We start from the raw sequence: 15825 nt of genomic DNA on the forward strand, positions 1-15825 counted from the left end.
TCATGCATGCATTGGTAACCTCAGACGATGTAAAACTCCTATCTACTCGTATAGAAACTAGGTCCCTGTGACGTCATGTGGAGTGGCATCGCATGGGCGCCAATCTGGCCTTTTTCAAATGAGGATAAAACTGACCCTTGCCATTCGTCTAAATAGGTATTTGTAAAACCAAATAATTTGTATATTATGAATACACTACTGGTGGGTAACGAATCGCAATCAATGCCTTTCGTTTTCTTTGACGAAGGAAACTACCCTATTGCTTGATCAGTTAAGAAAATAAGATATTGTAAAGGGATATGGAGAATGTCGTCATAAACTACGAGGCATTTCCTGGTAAAAAATTGAAATTCAGCCAAACGGAGACGTGTTGTAATTCCTTTGTCCTGCGAAAAATGAAGGACCTTAATAGATGCTCTGTGTGACACAAAACGTCAAATCTCTCACGGCGAGCAACTTATTTTCTGGCGTCCTCGTACATGCTAACGGTGTATAAACAAATCCTACCATACGCCTCTAGAGCCCACTTCAGGGTAGTTGTGTATTGTAGAATTAGATTAATACCGTGATCAATAGAATGAGCGGAACCTTCATCCGATCGAATAGTTAATTTATACATTGCCTATCGCGATAAAATGCTTTTGATGTTCAGTTCGCAGAAATTCTACTGAGGAAATATCATTTGCCTATACCGGGATTGGAACCCGGACCTCCCAAATCAACGCCAGGTTTTCTGCTTCTAATATACTACCGAGGTATATTTTTCCTCTTTTTTTTCGGGGGTTTCCGGGTTTGAATCCTGGCGTAAAAGAATGATCTTTCATCTGCGAATATTTCGCACTCTAATGTTTACTTGTATGTTTCATCATCATAAGTCAGAAATCCTAAGATTGCTTTAACGCAGCTATCCTATCCGCTAGCCTTTTCGTAGTATGTATTTTCGTATGTATTCTCTTTTACATCCTTTATTACCTGTCCTTCGTAACTCATTCGGGGATGTCTCTTGCCCTTCTTCTCTTCCACCTGCCTTCTACAATCGTTTTCATCAGGCCATCACGCCTCATAGCGTGGCCATCTAAGTGGTCCCGTCCTCAGAGGTTTTAGAAGACTTAAAGGAGATGTCTCCAAAAAACCTTACAGCTACTCATGACATGCAGCTCTTTCTGTTTTAAATAACCATACTTGTGCGTTACTCCGTAAAAGTTCACCGCTGGCTTGTCCACGGCAATTTCCTTGAATGATTGCAGACTCACATATAATTTTTGGCGTCCAGTTAGGGAAAGAAGAGCCTTTTTCGTTTGCTACTACCATTTGAAGGCACAATTGAAATAAGGATTCACACGAGTTACCATTAGAAAAAAATCACCTGTACCGGGAATAAAATCACGGACCTTTGGCTTTCCGGGCTACTGCGTAGATGTTAATCCCTCGCGGTCCATCCAAGATGGCAACGCGAAGGAGAAAGGACTTTAATGAAGCCACAACCTGTTGAGAGCCTCAAACTTCCGTTAGAGCCGCGTATGGCGGTAGTGTGCAATGCACATGCACAAGGTCCCGACCTTGCACATGCATTGTCATGAAAATTTTTTTCTCATGACCAATGACACGACCATGACAATTCATGTGAATTTCACAGCCGTTCACGCGGCAGGATTGGATTACTACACCAGGGAAATCATGTAAATTTTACAAAATCAATATTCTGAAAAGGTTAAGCGGTTCTTCGATCGAAATTTATTCTTACCGGTTAGTTACTTTATGCACTAGTTTTCACTCAATGGTAGCACCGAAGGCACGAACATTGAGTGAAGTCTGGCTGATAATGCAGCCAATATCACCTCAACCAGTCAGATAACAAAAGTACAAATAAAATGACTCGCGCATATGTTCTACAGTCGTCCCAGCTAGCACACTCTCCGACGTTTATGTAAACGTCCAAGGCAACGAGGCGGCAACAGTTTATCCTTTGACGTTGCGCCGTGGATGATAGCAACATGACGGCAACGCGTTGCCGTGAAGTTGCTCAGTTTGGACGGCTGCTTCATATCCTATTTTATGTGAATTCATTCGCTCTAATTAACGATCTGCTGTAAATAAAATGTTTAACGACTTACGCAATTAACTTTGCATAATGTGTTTTATGGGATAAGTGGTATTTATTCGACGATTTTGTGGATTAATTAATTTATATGTCTCCAAGTCACTCGGTGGCGATGGAAAAAGATTGAGATATTATAATATAAATGTCTCTCAAGGTTGATGGATCTCTGGATATTCGTTATCATTGAAGTGATATTACTTAAATACGATTGATAATTCGATGTTGTACCATTACGATTCCTTCCTTTATGTCTGACGTCTGACGTCTGTAGCGTTGCTTGCGTGAAAATGAAACTAAGAAACTTAATAATTTAAAGGCTTTTGAATATTGCAATTCATAAAAGGGAACATTGGTGGTGCCTCAGTTTATAGCCGGGAATTCCAAGGACTATTTTGGTAAGGGTCAATGAGGGTCTAACAATAAGTACGGGGAAGGGCTTGGCATTCATGAGGAAAAAGGTGACGTTGACTTTTGCGCATGCGCCCATCAAACCCTACCTCTTATGGGTCTGAGGGTGGGGAGGGGATACAATGGATACAGGAGCCGTGGGATGAGGGGAGGTGTCGCCTCGCTGAGGGTGTCGTAGTGCCTTACGCACATCCCTTCCCCACTTTTATCACCCCTCTCATTCCCTTCATGCGACAAATCGACCCGTCCTTCGGGGCCTGTGGACACCGCGAGACACACGTGGCGAAACACCAAGCCCTCGCCTTCAAATCCCTCATTGGTCGGTGACGTCGCTCCCTGGAGATCTATTGTTGAGAAAATAAATAGAAGGTGCTCGAGAGAACGGAGTCGCACGTGTTGAAATTGAAATCTGTCGCGTTAAACGTCAAAGAATTCGCGGCGCGTGCTACTTTTCCCCATTTCCCACGCTGCTCGATGGCGGCGCGGGCGTCGCTCGGTCGGGAGTAGTGGGATGAGAGCACACTGCCCGTGCCGATGAATATTTAAGTGCTACTTAATGCGTGAGCGTTGGAAAATAGGTACACTAAATCAAGCTCTTAGCCCAACGTAGAGTGATCATTGGCCATTGATCCCATAAAATATTTCATGCAATGCATAAGAGCACATGAATTCATTCTTATAAGTAGGTCTAAAAAAATCATGGAATTTATTTCAAATTACATATATCTCTAGAAATCTGGGAATGGACATAGTTAGCCCAGGATCTAGACCAGCAACTGACCGTAGTCATCAGGAGGGTTGGGTCTCAGCCACTTTGCTGATTCAGCCCACCAGACAAATTTTCTAGGAAGTAAATATGTAAACCCTAACAAGGACGGTTCATAGAAAAATATAGAAATAAAGTATCCGTGCGGAGCACTTAGCGTGAGATAATGGCATCCGTTCATCAATGGCTTCTATAATTATTTTATGAACCAGTGCTTCCCATTGGCTGTTGGTTTAAATGCCAAGGTGATAGTTAGCCAGGGATTTCGTCAAATGAAAAATACGAATTTCATCCCCAATAAACAATGAATTAATGAATTTATGAGCGTATATGACTGAATTGTAGAGATTTGATTGAGGGTTAATCTGGCGGAATTCTGGGCTATTGTAAATTAACAATTGGTAGTAAGTTTTAATCAGAGATGATTAGAGCACCAAAAAAGTGAATGAGATGTTACAGTTACTTTTAATTTTTTTTTACAAGCTACAAGTACCAGATACAAATTCAAAAAGAAACTAGTCAAAGTCTTTTTTCATAAAAACTTTTGAAAACTGACAACGAAATTCATTCAGGAGGATCTATTGAATTTTTCCTTATAATTCAAGTTTGTTACATTATCATTAGTCGTATTACTTTTGTCTACTTTGTCAGAGTTTCATGCGTAGAAATACATCATTTCACACAAGTTTCTTGGAATTCGCTGGTTGGTACAATCAGAATGCGAACGTAACGATCACTTTAATGAAGTAATGAGTAGATTACAAATCAGAGTTAGGTACATATTTTCAAAGGGAGCGATTACAAGTGGAAAATACCTGAAACGTAATCGTTAACAGTTTCAATTATTCAATCAACGAATTGTTATGCCGTTCATGCTGAGGGAGTTAGTTATTCAACGGAAGACACCAAATGTTTTCAGTAGAAGCGAGGGTCTCAAGGAAAGAAATTATGATGTTTGTAATATTCATCGCCTTTAGAACCTTGAAGATCAACCGATTAAAAGAGGAAATTAATATTTTCTCCGTTTTCTCGTTAATTTTCACCCAATCCTCGAGAAATTTGAAAGGATGGAGTAATTGATAAAAAATAAATCAAATTTTCCGGCTGATAACGCCGCTCTTCTCTCGCCGAGATTAAAAATTTCTCCTCTCCCCCTTTTCACAGAATCAAGATTCCCCACCCCCTTCATTCCTCACCCCCAACAACCTCCCCTCCTCAATCCGACTGAATCTGAATTAATTACTTGGGATTGAAAAGGATTTTAGCGTGACGAAGGTTTTATTCGCTCGTCAAACGGGGGAGATGAACTCATTTGCGTCCTTATTCCATCTTAATCGCTCCAAGTTCCGCCACCGGGATGTTACTGTAACGGATACAGAAAAAAATTCAAGGGGAGGGGGTCCAAAATTTATCTTTAGCTACCTTTACTTTTATCCTACTGAAAAATAAGTCGCATGCAAATGTTAAGAAAGGTCTATTGAAACCGATTATACACATATACAAGACAATGCCATCTTATGATATTAAAAAGCTACAATTGTGGTTCTGCAATGTTAAGGCCGTTTTACACGGTACACGGAATTGCGCAATCTGACGCACGCGCGAAGGCGCAATCAAAATTGCGTCGTGTAAAGGCCGTTTTACACGGGGCACGGAATTGCTCAGGTTAGAGCTGCATTAATTTCTAAAATGGCGTGGAATTGCGCGAATGCATGAACGAAATTAGAACATAGACTATTTTGCAGTCTCGCATCCACGCATTCTCGCACGTGTTCTAGCAATTCACCGCTTTACACGACGCAATTTTGATTGCGCCTTCGCGCGTGCGTCAGATTGCGCAATTCCATGTACCATGTAAAACGGCCTTAAAGCGATGAATTGCTAGAATACATGCGAGAATGCGTGGATGCGAGGCGGCAAAATAGCCCCTGTTCTAATTTCGTTCATGCATTCGCGCAATTCCACGCCATTTTAGAAATTAATGCAGCTCTAACCTGCGCAATTCCGTGACCCGTGTAAAACGGCCTTTAGGCAATGCGGGCGGCCCGCAAGCGCCCCTTCCCCCCTTATGTATCCGCCACTGGTACGTTATCGTATAAATCATTGCTTTGGCAACAAGTTTATGAGTTCTCAGTAAATAATTTGAAATTTTTATTGAAGTCGTCGTATAAATGGATATCTTGAGCATTGAATGGAATCAAAAATATTTACAGATCTTCCTGAAGTACTGTCGAACAAATTTATTTGACGAATTTCTACACTCGACTATCCCGTCAGCTAAACTTCTCACGTTGAGGCAAGTGTTTTCTTCAGCATCCTTGGTGACCGTTTATTCCCGTCGTCTTACCCCTTGACGATAATGCTCATCAGAAAATGATGCTCCATGGTTTGTGTAATGTGGTCTCGTCTTCTCCTACTACTTAGGCACGGTTCATACAAGTCAGGGAAATAAACATCTGGACCGTATATCAGGGAAATGTCAGTGAAATTTGATACTGGTCAGGGATAAAATTTCATCGGGGAATGACGATGATCTTCCTCGAAGCAATCATGCTTCTTGTTTTGTGTAATGTCGTCCCGTTTTCTACTAGGCAGAGTTCATACAGATCAGGGAAATGTCAGGGGAAAAAATCGGGACCTCATATAAGGGAAATTAGATACTGATCATGAAAAAACTTTCTTCGGGGAATGGCGATAGTCTTCATTTCATGTCGCCATCAGGGAAATGTCAGGGAAATTACTCGTCGGGCAGGGAAAACTTTCATAGTCCTTGACGATGGCCATTACAAAAGCATGCTTCATGGTTTGAATAATGCTGTCTTGTCTTTTTCTACTGGGCAGAGTTCATAAAGGTCAGGGAAATATAATTTTAATAAAAATCAGGCTCCTGGGTTTTTTGCTGCGGTTGCGTACAGAATAAGAAAGAGAAGAAGGCGAAGAAGAGGTTATCGGTGCAAAATTTGGCCAAAACTTAACCCCAAGATGTCTGAATTAGCAACTGAGAATGCTGCAGGAATATGTGCAAAAGATGACCAACCTGCCGTTTTAACCCTTTATTGGCCAATGTATCTCGTGCAATACACCATTCCACCGGGCTATCATAAAAGATCTCCACATATTTCGTTGCACTTTGGGCGATGTTTCTCGGAAGACGTACGTGTTATAAAGTAATTGTAAATTACCGCCATCTCTTGGACTTGATGCTTCGTGATTACGTCGATGCCTTTAGAATGTCAGCTTGGCAACGAGCGGATCACCACTCCGTGACTCATTCTTAAATGTTGTTTATGTAATGTATTGCTTGTATACATGTGGAAACCCTTAGCATTCTGTCTCATGCTTATTATGGAGACTCTCCATAATAAAAAATTCAAATTTCCATTGTAGACTATTTTCAATTTATTTTTCGCCAATCCAAATTAATTATTCATCCAAAGGGGGCGAAAGAAACTGGCCCCCATACCCTGAATGTGTGAAATTCACACGCCTGTGGATTAGTTCTGCGTGATCTCTACCCTTACCTATTCAAACCAAACCTTCGGGTAGAATCACTGAGTGAGTGATCGATCTAGTGTTGCATCTGTGGTTGTGTTCATCATTTTCACATCTCATTTCAGCCAGGTTCCCTTGCATTTTTCCATTATTCATGCGTGGTTTTTCCGATATTACAGCAGAATTTCCTTGAGCTAGCACCGAGAAAAGTACGCACTTGTTCATGAAAGCGTTTGACGGCATCTCATTTACCCTTGTGATTATCTCATATAGTTGTGGTCAGTCGGTGTAGCGCTGTAACCGTTTTTTTTACTCAGGATCAGTTTTGTTGCATGAATCGTGGGAAAGTAAAAGGTTTGAAAGTTTCGCAATCGTCTGAGGTCATAGTGGTTCTTGATCTTCACCGAGATAGTGACATTTTTCTCCTCTGATTTCTTAAGATCCACAAGGGGAAACCACAGTCATATCTCAATGCCTGACCTTGGCCGAGTAAGCATAAGCTATCCGTTCTTATCCACCTTCCCACCACTATCTGCAAAAAGCCTGGCTCCCACCCTGCCACGATGAAGGAAGCGCAGAGAGGGCGGCCAAGGCGACAACGGCGACAGTCTCTTGCTAAAATAATGGAAGGGTTTCCTCACTTTGACTCGGAAGCTGTCAGACCACTGGCGACCGCCGTCACATAACTTCGACAAGTGAGGGGCGTCACTTGATAATGAAAGAAAGCTTTTTCTGAGAAAGGAAATCAGAATTTCAGCTGGTACAAAAATCTCTGCCTTAGCTGGGGTTCCTGGCGCCCACCACCTCGACAACAGATACCGGGTAATCTTTTCGGCGATAGATAAGGGGCTCGACCGCAGATGTTTGTCAGCTTTTGCCATTTGGTCAACTTGAAATCGGCGTCATCTCATGGTGGTCTTTTCCGTGTGTTTCTTGCTTTTTTCCCCTTCCCCTGAATTTATCTGCATGTTGCTACGGACTTGTTACGCAAACGTGCATGAGGTCGTCATTGAGTTCGCATTGTTGCGGTACGAAACACACTTGATTGTACGCGTGCTGTGATGGGCTATCTGTTGCCATGACTCCGACTCATTGTCGATTTTCTTTTACATTTATGATACACATTAAAGGGAGAGTTAAAGGCAAAATGGAACAATCGAACTGAAATATACACCTGAGGGAATATATTTTTAATTTTTCCGCAGTTAATCATCGAAACCAAAATAATTTCACCGTTTGATATTTTGATGAAAGGATTTGAAACTTAAGAAACCTTCTCTAGCGCGGTAATCATTTATCTATTATTTACCTTTTCATTATATGAAGTAACTTCCTGCTTACCCCTAGCAAACGTATTGGCATCATTTGTCTTAGGGTAGTAAGTAGAGCTGTCTTCCAGAAAAATTACGATTCTCGTTCACCTATCTATTGCAAAAAGTGCACAAATTTGTGTCCAAGGTTTCAGAGAGTTTCTTAGTTGCCACGGCGTCTAGAAAATCGCTGTTGTTAGGCTAAGAGCTTTCGCAGCAACTCTAGGCAAGAAATATTATCTAAACGGAATAGTTACTATAGTGGAATTAAGGTACCGAGATATATCAGGATTTGAACCCGGACCCCCCGCATGGCCGGCCATTTCTTTTGCCCCCGCACTGATCCGACCCTTCCTCCCCACCCGCCCCAAAAGGCCATCATTTCGGTGCTCACCCTCACCATTTCTCATCATTCAGTCCGTACACATATATGTATATGCAATTCACTCCTCCGTTCCCCCTCTCGTTCGCTTTGCCCTATCTATAGAGGGCGTGGCTTACAGGCATCCCACGAGCCAATGGCGTCCCCCAGAACTTCGACGTGAGGGGAGGGTAGTGCGAGGGCGGGGGGTGGGGTGTAGCGGGGGTGGGGTTGGGGAGGACTCGCATGATTGTTGCGTCAATACGTTTGATCTCATCCGTCTCCGGCGGGGAGCGATGCCTGCGATGCACTTGAAACGAATAGGGTGGTTTCCTTCACCAAAGTAAACGAAAGGCATTCATTGCGATTCGTTACCCACCATTAGTGTATTCATAATATAAAAATTATTTGGTTTTAGAAATTCCAGTTTAGACGATGGCAACGGTCAATTTTATCCTCATTTGAAAAAAGGCCAGATTGGCGCCCATGCGATGCCACTCCATGTGACGTCACAGGGACCTATACGAGTAGATAGAAGTTTTACATCGTCTGAGATTACCAATGCATGCATGAGGCACAGAGCTCAGGGAAACATGTCTTAATAATCGCCTATTAAAACTGGCTAAGGTAGGAAATTTTCTTCGTTTGATAAGGTATTAATAATCCTTATTTAAGCGAAGCCCTACCTGCTAGCAGGGTACTCTGCTACCTGCTAGCATCCTGCGTCGTATCAGTGCTCAAAGCCTCGCCCCAAGGTCACCTCACTTGCGGCGGCGGGAACCAGAACGACGTCACACGGAGTTTTCCCAGCATTCATACATAGCCGTCGCATTTTCGCGCACTTGAAATTTTTCACTTTTCATTTAATCGCGAAAAATAGATATCTTCAATCAAAAATCTAAAAGCGTGAAATACGTACTCCAGTAGTAATAATCTTTCGATTTAGGCAATAAAAATATAATAGGAAACCACCCTATTGTTCGGATGGAAAATAAAATCCTTGCACCGAGGTTCAAACGAAACTATTAAAAATATTAAATCCCCTTTATCGCCAGATTGGTTCAGTAGCGGATAAACAAAAAACTCAAGGTGGGCGCAAAATATATCTTGAGCTACCTTCACTTTTATCGCAATAAAAACAAAATCAAGTGCAACATGCAACGTTTAAGAAAGCTTTATTTAAACTGATTATATTCATGCACAAGAAAATGCCATTTTATGATTGAAAAAAGTTATTATTGTGATTCTGCAATGTTCGGTAATGCGGGCGGCCCCGAAAGGGGGGGGGGGTTCGCCCACCAATTGTATCCGCCTCTAGATTGGTCGATGATAGAAGCTATAGAACTATGTCCAAAAACTTCAAGTGACAGTGCTCTGTAAATAGGGTGGTTTCCTATTATTTTTTTATTGCCTAAATCGAAAGATTATTACTCCTGGAGTACGCATTTCACGCTTTCATATTTTTAAATTACGATATCTATTTTTCGCGATTAAATGAAAAGTGGAAATTTTCAAGCGCGCGAAAACGCGACGGCTAAGTATGAATGCTGGGAAAACTCCGTGTGACGTTGTTCTGGTTCCCGCTGCCGCAAGTAAGGTGACCTTGGGGCGAGGCTTTGAGCACTGATACAACGCAGGATGCTAGCAGGTAGCAGAGTACCCTGGTAGCTGGTAGCGCTTGGCTTTAATAAGGATGATTAATACCTTATCAAACGCAGGAAACTTTCCGACCATAGGTAGTTTTGATAGGTGACTATTAAGGAATGTTTCCCTGAGCTCTGTGCCTCATGCATGCATTGGTAATCTCAGACGATGTAAAACTTCTATCTACTCGTATAGGTCCCTGTGACGTCACATGGAGTGGCATCGCATGGGCGCCAATCTGGCCTTTTTCAAATGAGGTTAAAATTGACCATTGCCATTTGTCTAAATTGGGATTTCAAAAATGAAATAATTTTTATATCAAGAATACACTAATAGTTGGTAACGAATCGCAATCAATGCCTTTCGTTTTCTTTGATGAAGGAAACTACCCTATTGTTAAATATAACCTGGGCTGGGAAAAATCTTTGACCTGTTCGAAAGGACTCCGAGTGACAGATTCCATCAAAATCACTGTATTTATTCCTCGTAGCGGTGAAAAATCATGAACTATCCGTGATTTTATCGCATGCTCATCCATCGGAAAAAGCCTGCCTGTTTTTAAGACAATCTCTCCGTGGTGGCGAATCAATATCGAAGCTTCAAATCTGAAAAAAGTTGTTAGAAGTTTTTTGACACTCTGCTCGGAAAATTGCGTTATAATTTAGAACATGTTCTTTTCCTATTTTTGGCGGATTCAGCGCCTCATTGGTAGACGATGCTCGAGTTCAAAGTTTAAAATTATTAATCCCATAAAAAAGGGATTCCCCTAAAATTTGGGTGACATATCTCCATTTTGCAAAGAGGAAATTTAGAATAAATGACGCAATGATAGACAGCGTGATAGGAAATTTATCTCAAGTATGAGACATTGAGGAAAAAAAGAAGCTTAGCTGCTTCCGGGGGAAATTAAATTTCAAGACTTCTCGGGGGGAAACTAGCCGTGGTCGTTCAAGTTGTAACTGTTTTGCACAGGAGACATTTTAAGGAAATTATGACAGCAATTTATTAGTTTTCATAATTATTTACTTGAAAAAATTATAATTTTTATTTTAGTTCGATGTTATATTGTAATATCATTTTTTTCTTCAAAAGGAAAATTTGTTCAAAAGGAAATTTTGTTTTGTTTTGAACTAATTTTTTTTCGTTTCAAGGGGGGGGGCAGTTCCCCCTCCCTTCCCCCCGCTGGGTACGTCCATGACTGAAGCCTCCTCTCTTATGCTGAATACCAATATCTTAGTCTTGCAAAAATTGGTAAATAGTTAAAATAATAAAAAAAATCATCTATCATATTCGTTAACTTTCAATGCGTGAGCAGATGCATAATTTCAAACGTCGGAATGGATGGATATCTTTGCGCTCATTGTTGCGTTGCGGACATTTTTGTAAGTCGAAAAAAAGCGATCGAAGTGGCGGCATGAATCGAGCTTCTTCGGGGATGGACGTAGTTCTCCTGGTTCCGGGAGAAGGGGCTTGGCGGGAGATGCACCAGCATCGACCGGGCCCTCACACCCCACCCACCCCACTCACCGAGCATTAGCCGTAATCTGCCCTCACCGCAATATTCAGGAAGCATTCAATTCCCCATCACACACTTCCGCACCCGCCAATCCCTCAAAACGAGCAGCGGCAGGGGAGAGGCCCTTTCACCCCGCGAGAAACATATCCCCTTATCGCCACGAGCCAGGCACCCTCCGAAAACCCCCACCCATTTTCGTACGCACACAGTCATAACGCTCTCGCACCACACCCAGAGCCCACCAACCAACGGCCGGCGGGATTTCCACCCCCTCCACCCTGATGCCCTCGTCTCCCACCATTTCTCCGCATCACCCTCCCTGCCGATCTCAATTCCTACACCGCCCCCGTCAGCAGTGTGCGCAAGTAGTCGTGTCAGTTCTTTTCCCGCCTGTCCTTCACTTGGGCCTCGTGAAGACTGGCTGAAGACCGCGTGCTCCTGTCACAAGTGCCCGGCTTCCAGGCGATCCTATTCACCCCAGTACATCCTCACGTGCAGTGTGCGTCTGTGTTTGAGGCGAGTGTTCGATTCCCCGTGTGGCTGCGGTGACGTCCTCGGTGCGGTCCACTCGAAGATTTTGAGGGCAGGAAAAATACCATTCCTACCGATTGTAGTGTTTCTTTTCATTTGTTATTTTGGAGCCCACAGTGAATTGCCCTAAAATCCGCTCCTCGTTCGGCATTCAATCGGTTTTCTGGATTGGGAGAAAAAACGCCGAAAATCAGAAGAGTTGCAATATTTCCGGTGAGTGCTTTTGCTTTAAATTTAATGCAGTACCATTTTTTTGCTACTCAGTATACTCAATATGCAGTGGTATCAGGAATTTAATGCGCCCTTTCATGCGTGAAATTTCATTTCACCGTAAAAGAGAGTTTTTTCTTCACGATGTTATACGTAAATCGGGAATGAAAATATTCGTTCACTATTTTATCCGTGTCATTTCTAATTATTTTTTGGTGACTGGCTGCGGTGGTGTGATGCAATTTATTAGGGTGGTGTGAAAAAATTGAGTTTGGCTAGCAGTTATTGGTATAAATTTCTCATGCACGTTTCTAATATATTACAAAAATAATAAATATAGTGTTTTAATCGCTAGAAATACTTATGTAATATTTCGGAAGGTGATAATCGATAAATTGATTTCATTTTCTTGACCACAGTTATTTAATGACGATAATGGATTTAGTTTTGCGAGATTTTATGAAAGACATGGCGTCGCTAACCTTTTGAATGGGAAAACACTTTTTCGAAAACGTAGGAATTGTTAAAGTATTTTGACCTCCCAAATATGAATGAGGCATTAAAAAATCGCATCACCCACAATTTTTTGGATAGATGGTAAACATTAGGAATTAATGAGAGGGTAATATAATGATCTTTTAGTAAAGGTATCCTGCAAACTGTAAAATTTGGAATAGTGCGAAAGGTTCCATCAAGAATTCAAGGAAATTGCACAACTAAAACTGAAAATTTAGGATGCTTGAATGATGGGCAACGACTGCTAAATACTTTACCGCGAGCAGACAGAATGAATGCTCCACAATGGAAAATAAACTGGGGCTATGCCTTGGTAACAGTGGCGTAGCGAGGGGGGAAGTCTGGGGGGTTCGGACCCACCCCGAAATATAAAAGCAGTCTTACTTTGCAACACAAAAGAAAAACCAAATTTGAATATTCATGAATTTACAAAAGATTTCTTTGAAAAGTGAGGTTTTTTTTCGATTATGAGAACTGTTAAAATCAGTTTAAAACCCTCTACTTAGAGTCCTGTTTTTAAAAAAATTCCCCCTGGTTTTGGACCCCCCAAACAAAATTCCTGGCCACGCCAACGCATGGTAACTAAGAAACCTGTGTGAATGATGTTATAGCATGTCTGGATCCAAATCCATATTATGTATCTGTTCGCTGTGCTTATATTTTAATATGCTTTCGGTTTAAACTTAACTTCAACACGATTCGTTTGCCATTTAGGTACCATTGTCCTACTTTTGTGTAAACGACATAGTATGAATTTGACGAAGTATGTGATTTTCGCTATAGCTGTGTGTGATACGATCTTTTGGAGCATCGATTTCGAATTCAGGAGGCAGAAAAAACATCTAGGATTCATACTTATATGGACATTTTTTTCACTGTTGCAAAGTCTTATCAGAAATATTTCTTAAAGAATGAATGAAGTTTATTTATGCTCTGAGTTTCCCCGCAAAAGAAAGTAAAAATACATACGTAAAATGCTCAGATAGAAAAATATACCTGGCACAATTCTCTTGGCATTAAGGAGCCAAAATATTACACCAAAGTAAAATTGCACTGAGGACAAAAGGTAATAATCAGGAGGAATAGAAAAGTGAGACAAAAGTTTCCCAGGTAATTTGTAATATAAAAATGAAAATAAATCTAATTTATCTACGTAAGTGTTCTCTTAGGTACACATTAAATATTTTTTCTTAGAAAATGGACAGAAAAAAGGAATTATTTTTATCAGTAACGACAGGGATTTCCAGAGTTATCAATCAGAACTTTAATTTTTTTGAGAGATTTAAAAAAAGATTAAGATAAATTTTTTTCCGAGGTATAGGACGTAGGAAGGGTCAGTGTACGCGAAATTAGAAAAGTGACGTGGAGTGCGTCCAAAAAATGTCATCGCATATGCGATTCACAGCGCTCTTTAATAATAATAATAATAATAATAATACGTCTTTATTGGGCGATATTGGGACTAGAAAGTCCCATCTTCCATCTAACCCCTCGTCAAACATTAAATATATGCAGTTAAATACATTGTCAAGTTGCTCATGAAATTAAATGCAGAGAAATTACATAAAAATAAGTAGAAGTTCCATTTTCAATCAACAATTAGCATTATAATTTAACAAAGTTACTATTGACCAAGTGTAAAAAGATGTTAGTGAACGTGGGAAAAACCTAAGGATATTGACTGTCGTCCTTATTGGAAAAAACCCACTGCAGGAAAACGCCCACACAAGAAGGGGGGCGTGAAAAACCTGCGAAAACCTACTGAGAAAGCTAATGTAAACCTAAGTATACAAATACAATGAATTACATGGAAAATGTCACCCAGTACCTGTAAAGAAAAGGAAAATTAGATGAAGCCGGATGAGATAATTGATGAATCTTTCGTACTGTTCCCGTGATGTTACATGTCTCGCTGTTGTTCTCGAAGAAGTTTTACGTGTAGTGCCTTTTTGAAGGAGGCGAGTGATGATGATTTACGTAGTGGTAAGTCAATGTTGTTCCATTCGCGGCATGCAGTAACAATGAATGATTTATTGAATCTGACTGTCCGGTGGTGAGGTATAACGAGTTTTTCATTTCCCCTCGTATTTGAGTCGTGTATTCTACTAAGTGTTTGAAATTCGTCTCTGAGGTACGCTGAATGTCCTCTCCGAAGCGTAAGTTACCTTTTTCTGTAGTAGCACCCTCATTCAAGTAGAATGCTCACCCAGAATACTTGTCTTCGATAGTCAAAGTCGTATAGATAGATAGATAGATATCGTATATTTTTGGGGAGGACGAAGCCGGAAAAAATTTTGGGTGGGGTTCGAGTGGAGGGAGTACATATACGACCGTATCTCTAAAAAATGTCGGGTGGGATTTAGTCCCCGCACTTGCCACGGACTTTTAAGCTAAGCTTCAATAGATTTATGGTACCCACAGGTGATACAGCAATAAATGCGATAATATGATCTCAAAGCAATGAATCCAAGAGATGAACGACCTCGACATTTTCTCGAACCACTTGGGAAGCTAGTCGCAGCAATCGTCTCCATTTTTCCGCAAATTACGTTCATGAATTGCTTGCAAATTACATGTTTTAATTTGGTCATTTACAATTAAGCGTCTATTACAAGACAAGTTTACTTTGACGTCGAACTTTGTTGCATGTATGTGTAGAATATATAAAATCTGAAAATATGCAAATTGTCCATTTTTATCGATGGTTCAAAGTTCTAATTGCAGTCGTGATCTTGGGCCTTTCCTCAAGTCTATGACAGCATGGGCGTACCCAGCGAGGGGCAACTGCCCCCCCCCCCCAGAAGCAAAAATCGCAAGTGTCTTTAAGGAAAATAATATTTTTTCAAGCAAATAATTTAAAAAAAACTTATTAAGAGCTGTGACAGTTTCCTTAAAATGTTGATTTCATTCGCCTTTTCCATGCTTAAATCTTACCTACAACTTGAACAACCTTGGCTTGCCCCCCCTCCC

General features: G+C 41.0%; 1 protein-coding gene across 2 annotated transcripts in view; it reads left to right on the forward strand.

Annotated features, from left to right (window-relative positions):
• Positions 1-11952: 11952 nt before the first annotated feature.
• LOC124157931 (rhoGEF domain-containing protein gxcI) overlaps positions 11953-15825 on the forward strand; it is a 39312-nt gene continuing 35439 nt past the window's right edge. For both annotated transcript variants that reach the window (XM_046533028.1, XM_046533030.1), the window contains exon 1: positions 11953-12342. The gene's annotated coding sequence lies outside the window, so the exon portion shown is untranslated. The remainder of the gene's footprint in view (positions 12343-15825) is intronic.

Source organism: Ischnura elegans, chromosome 4, assembly GCF_921293095.1.
Source record: "Ischnura elegans chromosome 4, ioIscEleg1.1, whole genome shotgun sequence".
Lineage (NCBI taxonomy): Eukaryota > Metazoa > Arthropoda > Insecta > Odonata > Coenagrionidae > Ischnura > Ischnura elegans.